This window comes from Coturnix japonica, chromosome 1 (assembly GCF_001577835.2).
Source record: "Coturnix japonica isolate 7356 chromosome 1, Coturnix japonica 2.1, whole genome shotgun sequence".
Taxonomy (NCBI): Eukaryota; Metazoa; Chordata; class Aves; order Galliformes; family Phasianidae; genus Coturnix; species Coturnix japonica.
In genome coordinates, this window is record NC_029516.1 from 170,560,169 (window position 1) to 170,576,587 (window position 16,419).

Below are 16,419 nucleotides of genomic sequence, written 5' to 3' on the forward strand. Positions count from 1 at the left end.
AAGAAATAAATTCAGCAAAAACTCAAATCCCATTTCCATATATATTGCTGGTCTTATCAGTGTTTTGTCTAAAATGTTAAAGTAATCGTAATTATCTGAATTACAATCAAAAATAAAAGTCAGCACTGTGCTCCATCTTATTAAAATTCAGCATTGGGATAATGTTGCTTTGGAAAAACCTCATGTGTATGCCATAAATTAAACTTCGAAGATTCAAATAAATTACTTTTGCAGCCAAATTATTTTCTCATGTGAAAAACAGGAACACTGGAAAACTTTCCTTATAGTGGATACATTTGGACTTGATTTGTGAAATGCAGTAATTAATACAAATGAATCTACGTAGGCTTTCTAAAATATTGTCTAGGAATTGGTACACATGGCTCAGATATGCAAAAATCATTTGTAGGTTACGCTCATTTACTTAAAACACCTAAATTGGCTGTATGTATACAGTAGCTTCTCTGTGAAGAAATCATTTAGTTCAACCATACACCTACTACCAGCATTTCCCCACTAAACCATGTCCCATAGTACAGCATCTAAACATTTCTTGAACAGCTCCAAGAGCAGTGATCCAACACCTCTCTGGACAGCCTATTCCATATGCTAATTTTCATAAATTTGCATGGCAAGTGAAGTCCCATACCCTAGATTTTAATGTGCAAGTGATTAAAGTTGATCCTCGTGTTTCAGTTTTTCAACTGCAAATAGGAAAAAGGCAAGAAAAAGGGAAAACCTTTATTTTCTTTTATTAGACAGAGAACTCCGACTGCCGCAGTCAGGAATCAAGTTGAGAGCACAAATCCAGTCCTTCACCCCAGGATTATGCTTCCATCCTCTCTCTATGCACAGGTCTTGTTTCCATATTTCATCGCATTAATGGTTGTTTCTCACAGTTGCATGCTGATTATCTTGCCAGTTAAACAGAAAATCCAGGTTTATGTCATCTGCAAAGAAATTAAAATGCCTACACTCCTGACAATAGATTGTTGCATTTAAATTACCATTCTGATATCCAGCTGCACCTGGATAAAATAAAATCCTATCTAAATTGAATGACAATATTTTCTTAAGACCTTAGAGACTATTACTAGGGATTTTAAAAGAGTCAGCCCAATTTCTTCTATAATTTTGTATGGCAAACTGCTTTCCAAAGGTTTTCTATTATTTTTCACTCATTTAGAAAGGCAAAGCTGCAGGAAGAATAAGATACAGATGAACATTAATTAGGGTGAAGCAGCAGGGCTATGTAAATTATGAAGGGGGTACTTATTGCTGAATTACAGATTGATTCCTTTTGTAATCCGATTCCTCTTTTTCCAAATAGATTCTGTTTAAAATGGAACAGTCAGGGAGGAGATAATCATTTGGTCAAATGCAATATATGCTGTTTCAGAATCTTCTTAGGTGCTTTCCAGAATGATTCATTAAAAAAAGAACAAACAAACAAACAAAAAACCTACAGGAAATGTAAGTCAAGATTTGGCATTCAAAAAAGAATAAAGATGGATAAAATTCAAGGCAAATTGAAGCAGTTCAGAAATGTGAATGAAATACTGTCTCAGAAAGATAAGAGGAATAATATTTAGCATTTTACCTTCAATCTCTTCATGCTATAGTTAGAAATTGAACCTTACCTACATCAAATATGAGAAATTCCTGAGCTCCCTTGAAACTAGCAGAGTATTTCAATTAATACATTTTTTGTTTTTCAGCAGTTAAGAAACACCACTCTACACTGTCCTTCAATTATTTTTATCCATTTCCTTTACTGAGGGCTCTGCATGCATCTTTCACATGGGTATGACTTCCACTACTGAACTGCAGCCACTTCCAGTGAAATCCTGTCTTTTGTTGTCCCCTTTTATAAGGGGAGGGACCATCTTCCTGGAGTTCTTCCAGAAATTCAGAGCAGAAGATTTTCAGGATGCTCTTATTTTAACATCAACCTCTCGTGTATGCATGGAAACACCAAACCAGTATCTCAACAGGGGAGTAGAAGGCTGATACATACTTTAATGAACATAAAGACCTCATGACTTGATGCAAGGAGCAGTTCTTCCATGCAGCACAACACAACTATGCTTTCTGGGTCGTTTGAGTAGAAAATAATGGATTTCTCATAGAGACGACACAATTAATTTTCACCACTGCTAACCTAGTGGCCAACAGGTGTAAAGTCTAACATCAAGCTCTCACTCCTTTCTTACATTTAGGTGCTGTAGAGGATGATATCTTTCGCTCCTATTGTATGTGGCTTAAGCAGGATCTTGAGCTTAATTGTGGCACCCGAGTGAAAGTTAATAGTACAACTTAACTCTAGCTAAAATGTAGGTTTAGTGGGGTAGAAGATCCTAGGGGAAAGGACAGAGAAGCTCAGATTTTTTCTCTAACATCAGGCACGTAACTATTTATCTTTCTCTTCTACAATTTAATAATCAGTACACAGTGAAGGATGATTACACTGCATATTAAAGGACCTGAAAGTTGCGTGCCACATGATACACTTAGACTGGATGGGATCCTGTGCAATCTGATCTAGTTCTTGATCAGAAAGCTAGCACTCCTGCCCATGGCAAGGGAGTTGGAACTAGATGACCTTTGAGGTCCATTTCAACCCAAGCCTATAATTCCTTTTCACCCTTCCTGCTCCTGCCACAGTAGTAAGCAGTGGACTATTCAGCTGTCAAGGTAGAAGAATCCATTTGTCCTCTAACCACTAAGTTTCACTCAGTGTGTAAATATATGTAACCATTCAGCATCAAGCATTGATTTTTAGCCCTCAATAACATGACCTCACTAATATGTCACAGAATCACAAACTTGCTTGTGTTGGAGAGTTCTTGCAATCATCCAGTTCAGCACCTCAGGCTGTTCTTGTTCTGTCTATCTATCTATTTATTTATTTACTTACTGCATTTCTTTCTTGACTTGGTTTTCACCTTTTCATGTACAGTTTTTTCACCTTGTGTGAAGAGGGCAAGGCTGTCAGTGAATTACACTGGACTTGCAGAGTTTGCTGAGGGGATGTAAAAGGAAAAGAATCAAGTTTGATCTTGATGCCCCTTGATGGCCAGAAGGAAGTAAATGCCTACAGCTGCTGTTTCTAGCTATGACTGATGTGAAATTTGTTTGATGATCTGCAGCATGTGGACATTGAAGGCTTGGAAACAGATGGAGGATCTGTATAATGGATACATTATAAACAGGGGAGAGAAGGGAAAAGAAAAGAAGAAAATTGTTCTTCTCATAAAATAGGTATGCTTATTTATTCAGTTACACAAGGATGAAAAAGGACTTTTGGGTAACCTGGCCTAGACCTGATTCTCTGCTGAGATATGTTAAATTCCTTAAATTTTGTTGCTTTTTGTTACATATGGTACATAAGTAGCTAAGAGCAGATTTTCAAATTGTGATCCCCCAAAGTTTTTAACCTTGTGAAAAATAGGGAATTTTATTTCCACTTTTAACTGTTCTGCTATCATAATGATAGGCTATCACCACATCCGTGCTAGTGAGTAAAATAATGTTCATGTGTGCTGCAACTCAGCCATCCCTCCTCTTGTATTATGAGAATTGTCCCTGGATGGTTTTGGCCAGAGGCATCTAGACTTCTGTCAAATATCTCCCAAGCCAAGCTGGGAAGCATTCAAAGGTGATTCCCTACAAGCAGATTGGATGTGGACATCCTGCACTAGAGGCTGAAAGAGTTTAAAAAGGTAGATAAAATATATTATGTGCCATTTTGTTTCAGTATCAGGGAACAGCTCAGTAATATTGTTGTCAATAGTAGAATTTGTGCTTGCTAGCTAATGGAAAACTACCATTAACTTATATGGCAAAGAACTAGGCTCCTGGTATTGAAACTCATAATGACAAATTACTAACATATGAGGCATTACAATGCAACAGAATTAGTATTTATCAATCTAGCCAGGTAGAAATATGCAAAAAAAGAACTGCCCAGGAAGACATTGTGCTGTCCTCTAAGCATATAAAATCTACATTGTCATATGTGTCTATAAGGGGTGCCCCCAAGCAATAGATTTGAGAGACAGCTGGTTTTTTAGACTTATGGATCAGACACAGATAGTAAAACACAGCTACTGCTTCTTGCACCTGCAAGGTATTACATGCAGTGATAGCCTGTGAGATATAGCAGTAACCTACATGTATGCAAATGGACAAGTCTGGGATTTTCTAATGCTCAACAATGTGGTAAAAATGTATTAAGCCATTAGCTTTAATCCGGCAAGTATCCTATACTATCTTATACTACAATTTTTTTCCTTTAGACTACATTTCTACCCAAAAAATCTCATAAAATTGTCCAAACAAAACTGATAATGACTTACTAGTAACATCAGGAAGCATTTGTTAGCTGATAGGGTGAGGGGAAACTTTCCAATAGGTTAACAAGGACACAATTACACCCAGTTTTGCCAGTGTGGACTGGAATGAGTTAAAAAAAAACACACAAAAACAACAAAACAGCAACAACAAAAAAACCAAACAACTTTGGGATTGACACTGGTCTTTAATGGGAATCTAAAACAAAAAATAAAACAGCTTGGTAATTTATTCAGTCTGAGGGAAATAGAATACACTGTAATTCCTCTCAGAGAGTTTAATGTCGCATTCTATTTCAGCACTGCAGCGGACTTCAGAAGTGAAAGTGACACGGGGATGTCTGGAATACAGTGCAACCAGCAAGTGTTTTTCCACCACTGAAGGTGCTCACCATCCATTAAAAAAATTAATCAGTATTTAAGGACTCTCTCTCTGACCTTTGCCTTCCAAGATAGAGAGGCCAAATTAATTTACAAAAATGCTGAAGTCCTAAAAATTAATGATATCATTACTATTCAATTGCAGTCGATTGCTGGGCAGAAAATCATGTTATGAATAAAGTTCTTTTATCCCATCTTGAACCAGTCTAGTACTTTAAACACTTGACTAATTCTTCAATACAAGTAAACACGGTCTGTATTGAAGAGACGCACTCAAATTGCTTTCAGAAATTCATATTGACATGAACTGCTTTTAAGGTAAAACTAGTCACAATTTAACTGCTTATCTGAATCTTAAAATTAAAACACAAGCTTAAATGCGCAGATGAGGTCATAATTAACGGGACCCTGATGGCACTTCTGGACTTTACTGTACCTGCCCACCTCCCTTGGGCAACCTACTTCTGGCCAAGTTACTTTATTTCAGCCCAATAGAGGCCACCAGTCCCTCCCCCAGTAACGCTGCAAGATACACTTCCTCAGCACATGGACTGACAGTGTGGTCACTCCTTGGTTGGATTCAGTCTTATGGCCCTGCTGTGAAAAGAGCTTGCAGTTTTCAATAGAACTTCTTTCACTGCCAGCTTTGTAATCTATTCACATGGAAGCTGCATGTTTCTTCTCAATTTTTAATATTATGCATTTGAAGTACCTTCTTTTTTTCTTAAAGGCTAGACCAAGTGATTTACAGCTCTTTGTAATTAGATACAGAAATAAGAATAATGTCTCACATTATACTGGAATGTTCTTTTAAACTTTGTCATGTAATTTAAAAAACTTAATTGATACAGTGATTGGTATCTTAATTCAATTGTTACTTGACTTGTGGGCTATTTTTTGATTTGCTCGAATAAATGCCTAAGTTGTCTGGGACGTAATTGTCTTCTGTTAGGGCTTTCTGTGAATATATTTTTAATTTCTAAGTGGTTCGTTTCTTACCATGTCTATTCAGACACTTTTATCTTTTTCTAGTAGCATTAGTGCCAATAATGTTGAATGGGTAATACTGTTGAATAAATCATATATTCAACATCCTTATTGTAATTTTCTGAGTTCTTTCTGCACTTTCAGTCTCATAAGTCCCCTTTGTAAAGGGGAAATGGGCATTACTGTTCGTATTTTCCACATTTCTGTGCGCAGAAATGCTATATACATTTATTCTATTTGTACCCAGGCAGATACCTGTGGATCTTGAGAGTGACCATCATTTATCTGCTGCTCTCAAAAACATGACTAGATTGACAAAGACTACCATCATTAAGCTTTGGTAATATGTCTGTTCTGCTGAATTAAATGTGCATATGATCATTGTCTATCTGTGAGATCAACAGACACAGAATGATGTCTATGTGAATAAATTATATCGGCCTTCAAACCAGGAAGATTGAATGCAACCTGACTACAAGATCAAGAACAGTCTATGATTATGTTATCATTTGTACCAAAGAAATGTCCTGGACAATGCTAGTTAGCCTTTGCCAAAAGATATGCCATGAACAAAACTCATGAACTCATTCCATTGTTTTTAAATTTTCATAAGCATCATCTATTTTAGCTGTACAACCTCAGCTTTTGTGTTTGTAAGCCTGAGTGCTTACAGTCATCTGGTGGGACATCACATTTTTCCTCAGGAATGATATGATCACATATGACACAATTTTTAGATAACAGAGGTCAAACTGTGTGGCTTTGTGCAGGCAAGATATTCAGTATTTCCTCTGAGACTGAGTGACTTCTGTACAAAAAAATCATGGTTAGCACTGCCATGGTCTAAAGAAATGATTTTCCCAACTTCATGAGGCTTACTAACAGATTCATGATTCTATTCTGGGCCTCCCTGAGAAGAATATAACACACAGGCAAAAGCTAAATGTAATATTTTTGTGCTCCAATACCTGCAAATCTCAGTAAAAAACACTATAAAGCCTGTGCCATGTTACTTATGGATAAATGTGTCTGGCTAATGTGGTTTTGAATAACTGTCTTGCTTTGCATTCTATGAACACGGAAAGGACTGAAGAGGCCTAGACGTATTTTGCACCTTAGATGACAGATTAAAAAAGGAGCAGTAATAGTGGACTTTCACAGAGTGATTATTGGGTGGGGGTCACTGAAACTGTGGCTTTGGCGTACGGTACTGCCAAATGTAGGATATCTCAGACGGGACAGCATGTAGGGACATAGTGGAGTAAGGGCCAAATAATCATAGCATGCTTGGGTTGAAAGGGACCTTAAAGATCATCTAGTTCCAACCCCCTGCTGTGGGCTGGTTGCCACCCACCAGATCTGTCTGCCCAGATCCCGTCTGATCTGGCCTTGAGCATCTCCATGGTTGGGGCGTTCACAGCTTCCCAAGGCAGTCTGTGCCAGGGCCTCACTACACTCTCAGTGAAAATTTTCCCCCAACATCTAATCTAAAACTCCCCTCTTTCAATTTAAAAGCCTTCTTTTCAGCAGTTTTGCACTTAGTGTTTTTCATTAGGTGCTCTCTGTGTTCCTCAAGGGGAAATCTGAACTGTAGACAAGTGTGGACAATCTGGAAATTTAGTTTCAAGTGCACAGCTTAAAGTGTCTGGCAATGCACTGAAAATACAATGAAGTGTGTAAACATCCCGGTCTGTCTGAAGGGAAAATATAATCTTACTCTTGTACTATTGACAAAGAAAGAAATAGAGATGGTTTTCTGCATTAAAAGGTGGAAAGGATTATTTATATATGATTTTGTTCAACTGACTGGTGACTTTTATGCTTTGCTTTATTTCTGTCCAACCTGGCTGTCTGTGAATGTAAATACTTTTGTCACACAGATCTGGAGTGATATCTCACTGTACAATATAAAAAGATAATGAGACCCCTTTTTCTGGAGGGAATAAATCTCAGCAGGTTTGGATTACCAAGCTACAGATCTCACTGTATTTGTGTGTGCTATAATGACTCACCTCCACCAAAAGCATCTGACCAAGAGACTACTTAAAGTGAAGTATTTTATTCAGCAGTTAAACAGCACATTTGAGAAAATGGAGTTGAAAAACAGAGTACACACTTACTCCTGTCTAATCTTATGCTTTACTGTGAGCCCCAAAAGATAAAACTCTTGAGTCAAAGGAATTAACATGTGCACTTCTCTGGGGATAAGGAAGTATGTCCACACTGGAGTCACTTAGGGACTGGAGTCATTTATCATGGTTAGGATGGAATTTCTAAGCAGGACTAATTAGACCTGTAAAATAAAGCTTCACTACAGTGCTTCAGGCATCTTGATACCATGTTGTTAGTAGGATAAACATAATTTTTCCTGCATCCAGTTTGGCCTTCAGGCAGCTAAGCTTTCTTCTATCTTCACTATCTCTGTATGCCCAGAACCTTATTTCCATAATACTCTTATTTCTTTGTGTCAAGGACTAGTTATGAACTCTTTTTTTTTTTCTTTTTTTTTCTGCCTCTGGCTTTTTATTTCTCCCATCAGTTTTCCAGTAGCTTGCTCAGGAAATATCCCAATGACTGGTGTTGATAGTGTTGGTAAGTAGAAGCTGATTAGCCTTTATATCACTTAAGCAGTGCTCATCATGGCATGACTTGTTGTGAGATGAGGATGTTGGATTGTTTTGCTTTTTTCTTGAGTCTGACACATAGTAAAGAGAGATTCACTGCCAAAATTCCTATTTTATAGATGCCTGTCTCACAGAATATTGCTATTTGGCATAGGCATTTTACATCACAAAGTTAACTTTATATAACCTTAGGCATCTAAATGTCAGACAACAAATCCAACTAATCTAACATTAGATGTTTTAAAGTTACGTGAGATGAATCTCAATTTAACAGAGATTTACTGTTTAGTGTCATGAACATGCATTCTAGATGGATTTTATCTACCAGTATGTACATTGATATTGAAGTCTCAGTCATTCTCATGTGAAGCCTGTGGAAGCGATTTACAGATTTTAGAGAGAATCAGTCAAGGCTGATATGACTTCAGTCCTCGAATCATTGAATTTGTCTTTGCATGACTCAACTGCCAATTTGTAAATTCCTCGTTTAGGCAGCTTAATAAAAACATCCCAATTTATTGATCTTGATTGTAAATTTTGTTTAAAATGCACTGTTTCTGGGACAGAATAGCAGGTCTGGTAATTAAAATTATTGATGATCCCATATGCCACAGCTGTCCTATACATACTTGCATATATACGCAAATGAACCAACTTTTTTGCTACTTTGTTTTATTGTTTTTATTTAGAGAAATACAAGTCACGTTGTAACTAAACATTTGATTGCTTTGGATATTACACAAAGCTGTGCCAAACACTTTTCATTAATTTTCCATGTTACTCAAATTCAGTTCTAAAGACTTTTTTTTTTTTTTTTTTTTACTCAGTCCCTATACTTTGTGGCCCCTTCCACAAAGATTTTATGCAGTATTTTCAGCCATCTTCTGTACCAAAGGTATTTTTATGGGTGTTTGTCAAAGACTGAACCTTTTGTGATAAACAGAACTTGGTTTGTAGCAAATGTTATTCGGAATAGCCTAGCTTAGTCTTTTATGTTTCATTCTATTTGACACCGCAGTTCAATGATTCAGGCAGCACAAATAGCTCAGTTCCATTTTCAAAGCTTTTTCCAAAACAAGCAAAACAGAAAGAACCTGTTACATACCATTCTTCTGTTGACTGAGGTATGCACTTAACTTCAAAATGTCCCTCATTGTGTTGGATTAATCTTTACAAGTTTCAAATTGTCTGAGATAGATAACTGTGAATCCTTCATTGTCTGTGAACACTTATAGAAGATAGTTTAGGCATTCTCCAAACACACACATAAAACAATCAGATTTATTGTCTGCAGTCACATCTGTTTCACTAAGTGAATCTTAGAACCCCGGAATCTCTTGAGTTGGACAGGACCTAAAAGTCCATCTCCTGGTTCCAAACAGAACAACCCAAAAAGCAAACTATACATATAAGACTGTTGTCCAAAATCTCCTTGAACTTCAGTCTAAATGACTGACCAGATCCAAGTACCTATCCTGAACATGATAATGAAATAAAGACAGGAGCATGGTACTTTGAAAGGGCAGCAGTCAGCAAACTGAGCATGAACTCATGGATGAAACTATGGAGAAAGGTAGCCTGAGTGAATAACTGCAGTGGAGAATTGAATCTGGCATTGTGAACAGCTTTATACTGTGTGAAACTCAGATGTCCACACCCATGAGTATTTATAAAATTGGGGATGATGGAGAAAAAACAAAAACAGTGTCTGAGATCTGGATAAAAAATACTTATAGTGAGAGAGAGCTATCTATATGGTGTGTCAAATGACAAAAGGTTGTGATTACAGTGGGTAACAATGGATGCATTATTTTAGCAAAGATTTCTTAACCAGAACCTGGATTGGAAACTGAAGTCAGGAAAACTTAAATATGAAACTAGGAGTAAATCTCAAGTGTCTTTTTTATTTTAAGTAATACCATCCTCATCGGGACAGTAACTGTTCCTATGAAGGTAATTATATTTTTTAATGTAAATTCATACTAGAAATTCTTAGGTTTTGAATATACTTTGTAATACACATAAATGTTTAACTGTCTGTTCATGGAAGTGGATTATACCCAAAGCATTAGATGCATCTCATCCATTCGATGCGACTTCCTCAGTTGTTTAAGAGTATCTAAACAAGTGCCTTGTACAAAACAACTCCTCTTGGAAGATGGATCAGATAATCTTCCTTTTGGTTAATCTTAATGCATTTTCTCTTTTAAATGTAACACAGATGTTTCTTCCTTTGTGGGGAGGGAAACAATCAAGTCTTTTGCACTGGACTTTGTATCATTTCTAATCAGTTATTCAGCTCAGATACCAACATGCATAACATTATGAGAACAAAAGGCACAAGGAAGAATTAAAAAATAATGGAATTTTAAATTTCATAACATAAAGCTTGACAGAGCTGTGGACAAAATAAAACAGTGAGAACAGGATGACTGTGATGTGAGACTTGTAATATGTCTGTGAGCCAAGAAATTATATTGGTATTTAGGGCTGATGCAGCACAAATAATATGAACAAAAGCTCAAGGTGATAAGTAAAGTCAGATTATTCTTGGACCGTCACATAGATTACATAGCAGTGAGACAAAATAGATCAAGAAATGTTGATTAAAAAAAAGTGTTTTCAAGGTCAGGGAATTTTAATTATGAAGAATTTTAATTACTCTGATATTGATCAATATCACAACTCTAAATCCTCTCCCCCTTACTGACTCTGAATGTTGTGCTATTGAGGGAGTACATTATGCATGCTCTTGGACAGGTTCAGAATGTATGTCTAGCTGCTGTTATGTCTTCTGAAGGTATAACAGAAAATGAAACAATTACACTTCTTAGACTGAGAAGACTGGTTCTTCTGTGGGGTTAAAGAATTGAGGAAAGCAAAGATTCCTTTATTCCAGAATTCATAATCATTATAATGCAGATAAACATTCTTTATATTATAGAAAATTGCTTTTGCACAGTTTCTCAATGTTACTTTTGAATTTTGTGGAAAAATAGATGATGAAGACAGTCATCAACAGATGTTACTATGTTAGTATGATTTACTCCTTGCTCTCCATCCCTGTTAAATATGTTACACTGCAAGATGTTTTGGGTTTTTTTTTGGCTGTTTCCTTAAACAACTTCAGGGAGCAAAAAGAAGAAGAATGCATGGATTTCTCTTATTGAAAAAAAAAAAAAAAAAGCAACCATGTTGCTTTTGAAGATCTTTACGTACATCTTTAATAAAACATAATCTTTTTGTGCTTATGGGAAAAAATGAGGGACTTTAACAACAAATTAAATCAGCTACAAGAGATCTCTTGAAGCAGAGTGGAAACTGCCCAGCAAGGACTGAATACATCTTTCAAGTTGATGTTGTCTTTGGTTATCAGTGAGTTAAAGGAGTGTTTGGTTATAGCTCTAAGACATAAGGTTTGGGTTCGGGTTCATCCTATGTGGACCCAGGACCTGAGCTTGATGTGTGAGCTTGACTTGAGAGTCACTCCCAACTCAGGATATTCCATGATTTTCTGGTTCTTAAGGCAAGGAACCGCAGAGCTTTGACCTGTTTGTGGACTAGAAAGGGCTGAATATTGAAAAAGTGGTACATGTTTTTTGAGTGACTGGAGCAGATAATTAGCAGATTTCATCTAGATTATTTTAGACACTTAGAGAAACTATACATAAAGTTTCTGTTTTAACTAGAGTAAAACATAGAAGAGTGGTACAGATGAGAAGATGAATTATATTCTTAATAACTTTGAGACCTCCCTTAAAATGAACTGAAATCTAGTAGTGAAGGCTTACACACATCCAGTACATTTGTGTAAGTTTATTTCCATTGGAAACTCAGCTCAAAGTAGAACTGCAATCTTTTTTGAAGCAAATCCTTTCTTAATATAGGCTGACACAAAATCAAGCTTATAAATTAGTGCCCAGATTCACAAGTACTGAAGAAAAAATGTAGTTCCATGGAGGTACTAGCTCTGATTCATAGAAGATGATGGTTGATATGATCTGATGTTATTTACAGTATGGACACTTCTTTTCTTCCAATAGACTGATCTTTATCTAGAACAAAATGTCTACATGTAGACAAGGAGAACTAAATTCCCAAGAAATAATTCAGAGACTCTTGAAGCAGATTATTTAGTTGTGATCATCATGGTTATGATTAGAAAGATTCATTCCAAGGTCTTCATCTGGATCACTGTTATAAAATTAAGAAATAAAATAAACAGATGCAAACAAGTTACCCGAAAGAAGATCTTGGCAGAAAGATACTGATGAAGGTATGTGTTTCTAGAGTCTCCTGCAGAATAAAAGAAATCTATATTAAAAGCACTCCTTATTCCAGTGAGCATCACAGATGTACTTTGCAGGTTTTAAAGAGACTCCAGTGAATTTCTGAACAGGGTAGAGAACATATGGCGAGAGTTAACATGAAATGTAAAACCTGTACTCATTAAGTCAAATAACCTGATGAGATTGCCTTCCCACTTCATCTATTTTTCAGCAGGCTATACACTGGTTAGGACATCCTATAATACTCTGTTGAGAAAGACTATAGTGCAAAGAAACTTAGGAAGATTGGAGCCAACTGCAGGATGAAATCAGCTGCAAAATTTAACAGAGTTCAACACACAGAATTTCTTCACTTTCTGAAGTACAGATTTTGCTGGTGTAGAGCCTTTTCTACAAGCTATACTAATGTTATGAGTCTGTACACTTCATAGGCAGAAGTGTGTTTTCAGTGTATTTTCAGTGTTTTTTGTGAACGTATAATTCCATGATATGCTTTTAAATTACAAAATTCCATATGGTAAATTTCTGTAATCAAATATTTTCTTGTTGCCGGTGATTTTATTTTGAAGATTTTCACAGACAAAACAGGAGATTTATTTTTTATCCAAGTTTTGCACTTACATCAAATACAGAAATTCATGTATTTAAATATATATTTAAAAATAATTCAATTTTAAGATGGTAAGAAAATTGAAAAAGTTAAAATGAGTCATTTTAGATAGGAAGAAAATTGAGGGAGTGAGAACATTTTTTAATAGTCTTTTTTACATTCAGGAAAGCTGTTGCTGCGGAGTGATAGCAGATGAAGTTATACAATTGATTCAGAGATATAAAATGTTTGAAAGATTTTTATGCTCAGTATTCCAAAAACTATAGATAAAATTTAGTGACTGGTGCTTTCTGTACACCCGAGCTTTACTGTTTGGAGAGTTCAGATGACTCACAGTTTGTTACTTGGCCAGTTAGAGACCAGTGTCTTAAATACCAACGAACATTCAAACTTAGACAACATCTAAGTGGTCCTGTGAATCTGGATTACAAATGTCAATGATTAGGTCTAGGAGCTACATACCTTTTATACCCGAATTCTACTCTTTTTTTTTTTTTTTTTTTTTAAAGAAATTTTGAGTAGAAAAAGGAACACAAAGGCAATGCCACCCTTTTTTTAATGATGCCTTGTGAAGAAAAGGCACTCATTAAATCAGATGATCACATTTGCCATTTAAGAAGAAAGGGAATTAAGAAGAGAGGAAACCTCATCATTCAGTGAAAATAGAAATGTCATCTGCATATAAATGCATCAAGCTTTCCACAGCCAGCAGCCAAGTTTCTATTAAAAAGAAAAGTACAGTAAGAGATATAGCACTGACTCTGGTGATAGAGAAAATCAGATTGGCTTTGGGAAAAAAAAAAATCTTCACAGAGTGAAGTTCAACTGGATGAGTGTGCCTGTGGTCAGGATTAAAGGGAGACAACAGGCCAGGACATAAGGTGAACAGAAGATGGTTAGGACACCATGTTCAGAAGCAGTGAGATTAAGCCCAAGTATTCTTTTGTTTTTACTTACATTTTTTTTTTTTTTTTATCTTGGAAAAAGAATAAAGTACAAATTCTTAAAAGTACAGGATATTAATATCAATTATTCTGTAACTGAGTGATTGATTTTCTTTACTGATAAAATATATTCCTTGCAGAGGGATAATTCTGGAAACAATAGCGGTAAACTAAATGAAGATCATTGAGTAGGAAAAGTCTGAAAAAGAGCTTACTGTTGAGGAATTCAGTAATGAAACTGTAAGACTACAGTAATAAACTTCTCTCTGAGGTGGACCAGCTGAAAGCAGCATGAGGTACTGGCATCTGTGCCTGTGAGAAGGTTCAGCCAGTTCCACGGACAAGCTAAGACTTAGTAAATTTTGAGATTTCACATCAATATCCCTTTTGGCCAGAGGATCAAAGATTAATTTCACTTTTCACTCATAAGCAGAAAACCCTGGGCAACCTTTGTATCATTTCCCATGTAACTTGACTGTGAATTTCAGAGGGAGGATGGATTGGAAAAATGCAGAACTTTAATCATTTTCCCAAGACCTACTTGTATGAATTACTTGTCCTTCACTTTCTATTAGTTCTTTATTTAGCTTGTGAGCTTGGTACTTAAATAGAGTCATAGATGTTGTTTATTACTTTGATATACTCAGGGCAAATATATACATACTTTGGTGAGACAAGAGAATTCTTAAAAATAGGTTAAGTTGGAAGACTTACAGGTCAGGTTGTTGACACAGACTCTTCCTTTCTCTCACAAGCAACGGAGATGTGGATTCACATAGCATGTTAATCAGAGACTTTAATCTCCTCACTGCATTTAGCAGGATGTGCAGTTTTTCTTGGTTAAACTTTAAGCAAGGAAGTTTCTGGGCTGGGAAAGGTTCTGTGCCACCTATGTACTAACACAAGTTTGGGTTGGTGAAGGTGGGAGGGGAAGGTGTTCCATGCATGTTTAGAGGAAAGAAGGTGAAAACTAAGTTAGATTTGAGCGTTTGAGAAATGGTGGAGCATTAGGAGAAACTAGAGTGGTTTAGCAGTATTGCTGGAGGACAAAAGGGTGGTACTTTGAAAAGATATCAAGCACTACAAATCTCTGAGCACTGGTCAATTTGGCTTAAAAAAGTATACAGTTCAAAACATTACCAAAAATGTAATTTATTGAAGTAGATTCAGTTTACCCTGTGGCTTTGAACTTACAGGTTTCAGGGTATTTGTATTTTCAAACTCTTTTGTTCTGCTATATATTTGTTCTTCAGCCTCACATTAGAAGTGACAAATGCAAAATACTTTTGCAGTCAACAGTACACCTACCACTGCTTTGCAGTTACATTTGCATTGCATTTCTGGCAATGGTCTTGAATGTCTGGCACCGGCTATGACTCATCATTCATTCTTTCCTCGAAGGACTTGGCACACCAGCAAGGGGCAAAAAAAATATTTTCAGTTTCGTATTGTTTCTTCGAAGAGTCAGATACAACACAGGTAATTTTGCTGGAGGAAACAGCTAGGGAATGAAAAAAGAAGGTAAAGCCTAGAAGTCCCAGAAAGAGAGCATATTTCTGTAGCAATTTAACTCATGCAAAGAAAATGACTATCATCAGAAGGGCTACAATTGACAACATTTATCCAGCTTGTTCAAATAGAAGACAGACAGCTAGTAACCACACTGGACAGTAATTGCTACTGTAATGGAGACACTTCTGGTGAGTTACAAAACAGCCTTGTGACAGAGAAGAGGGAGATGAAGGGAACAATTACATAGATTGGATCAAAAGCAAGTGACATATGAGACCAACAGTGAATGCAGGTATGATAGCCAAAGCCTCGGAGATATGAGTGATTCTTTTCTTCCTGATGTTTTTATGCCTCTTAGTTCCTATTAAGGGAAGCTATTTAAAAGGAAGTTGTTTTAAATTAATCACAGTGTTAATTACAGGTGATTGGGTTATTTTCAGAGACTGGCCCAATATATGCTCAAGACTGGCTGAAGGGCCCACAGTGGGAAGCACTGTCTTCCTACAAATGGGAATGAAAACTGCAGGCTTTAGCATTTTAGTAAGGAAGTGAGATACCATCTAGACTACTTAAACACTGTCATAAGCACTGCTATCGGATTTTCATAAGCCAGTCATATATTATCAACAGCAATGAGAATGTTTTTGCTCATCCCCTCTGAACATCCCCCAATGATTCTGTAAATGTCTGTGGGCTGTGTCTTTGTAGTCACGTTCATTT

General features: G+C 36.4%; 1 long non-coding RNA gene across 3 annotated transcripts in view; it reads right to left on the reverse strand.

The window, feature by feature from the left end:
* Positions 1-622: 622 nt before the first annotated feature.
* The window catches only part of LOC107308497, a 34,493-nt gene continuing 18,696 nt past the window's right edge, over positions 623-16,419 (reverse strand). For 2 of the 3 annotated variants that reach the window (XR_001552824.2, XR_001552822.2), the window contains one exon: positions 13,282-15,688. This is a non-coding gene — a long non-coding RNA (uncharacterized LOC107308497). Of the gene's footprint in view, positions 951-13,281; positions 15,689-16,419 lie in introns of those variants that run through there. The other variant, XR_001552823.2, reaches the window with a different exon arrangement.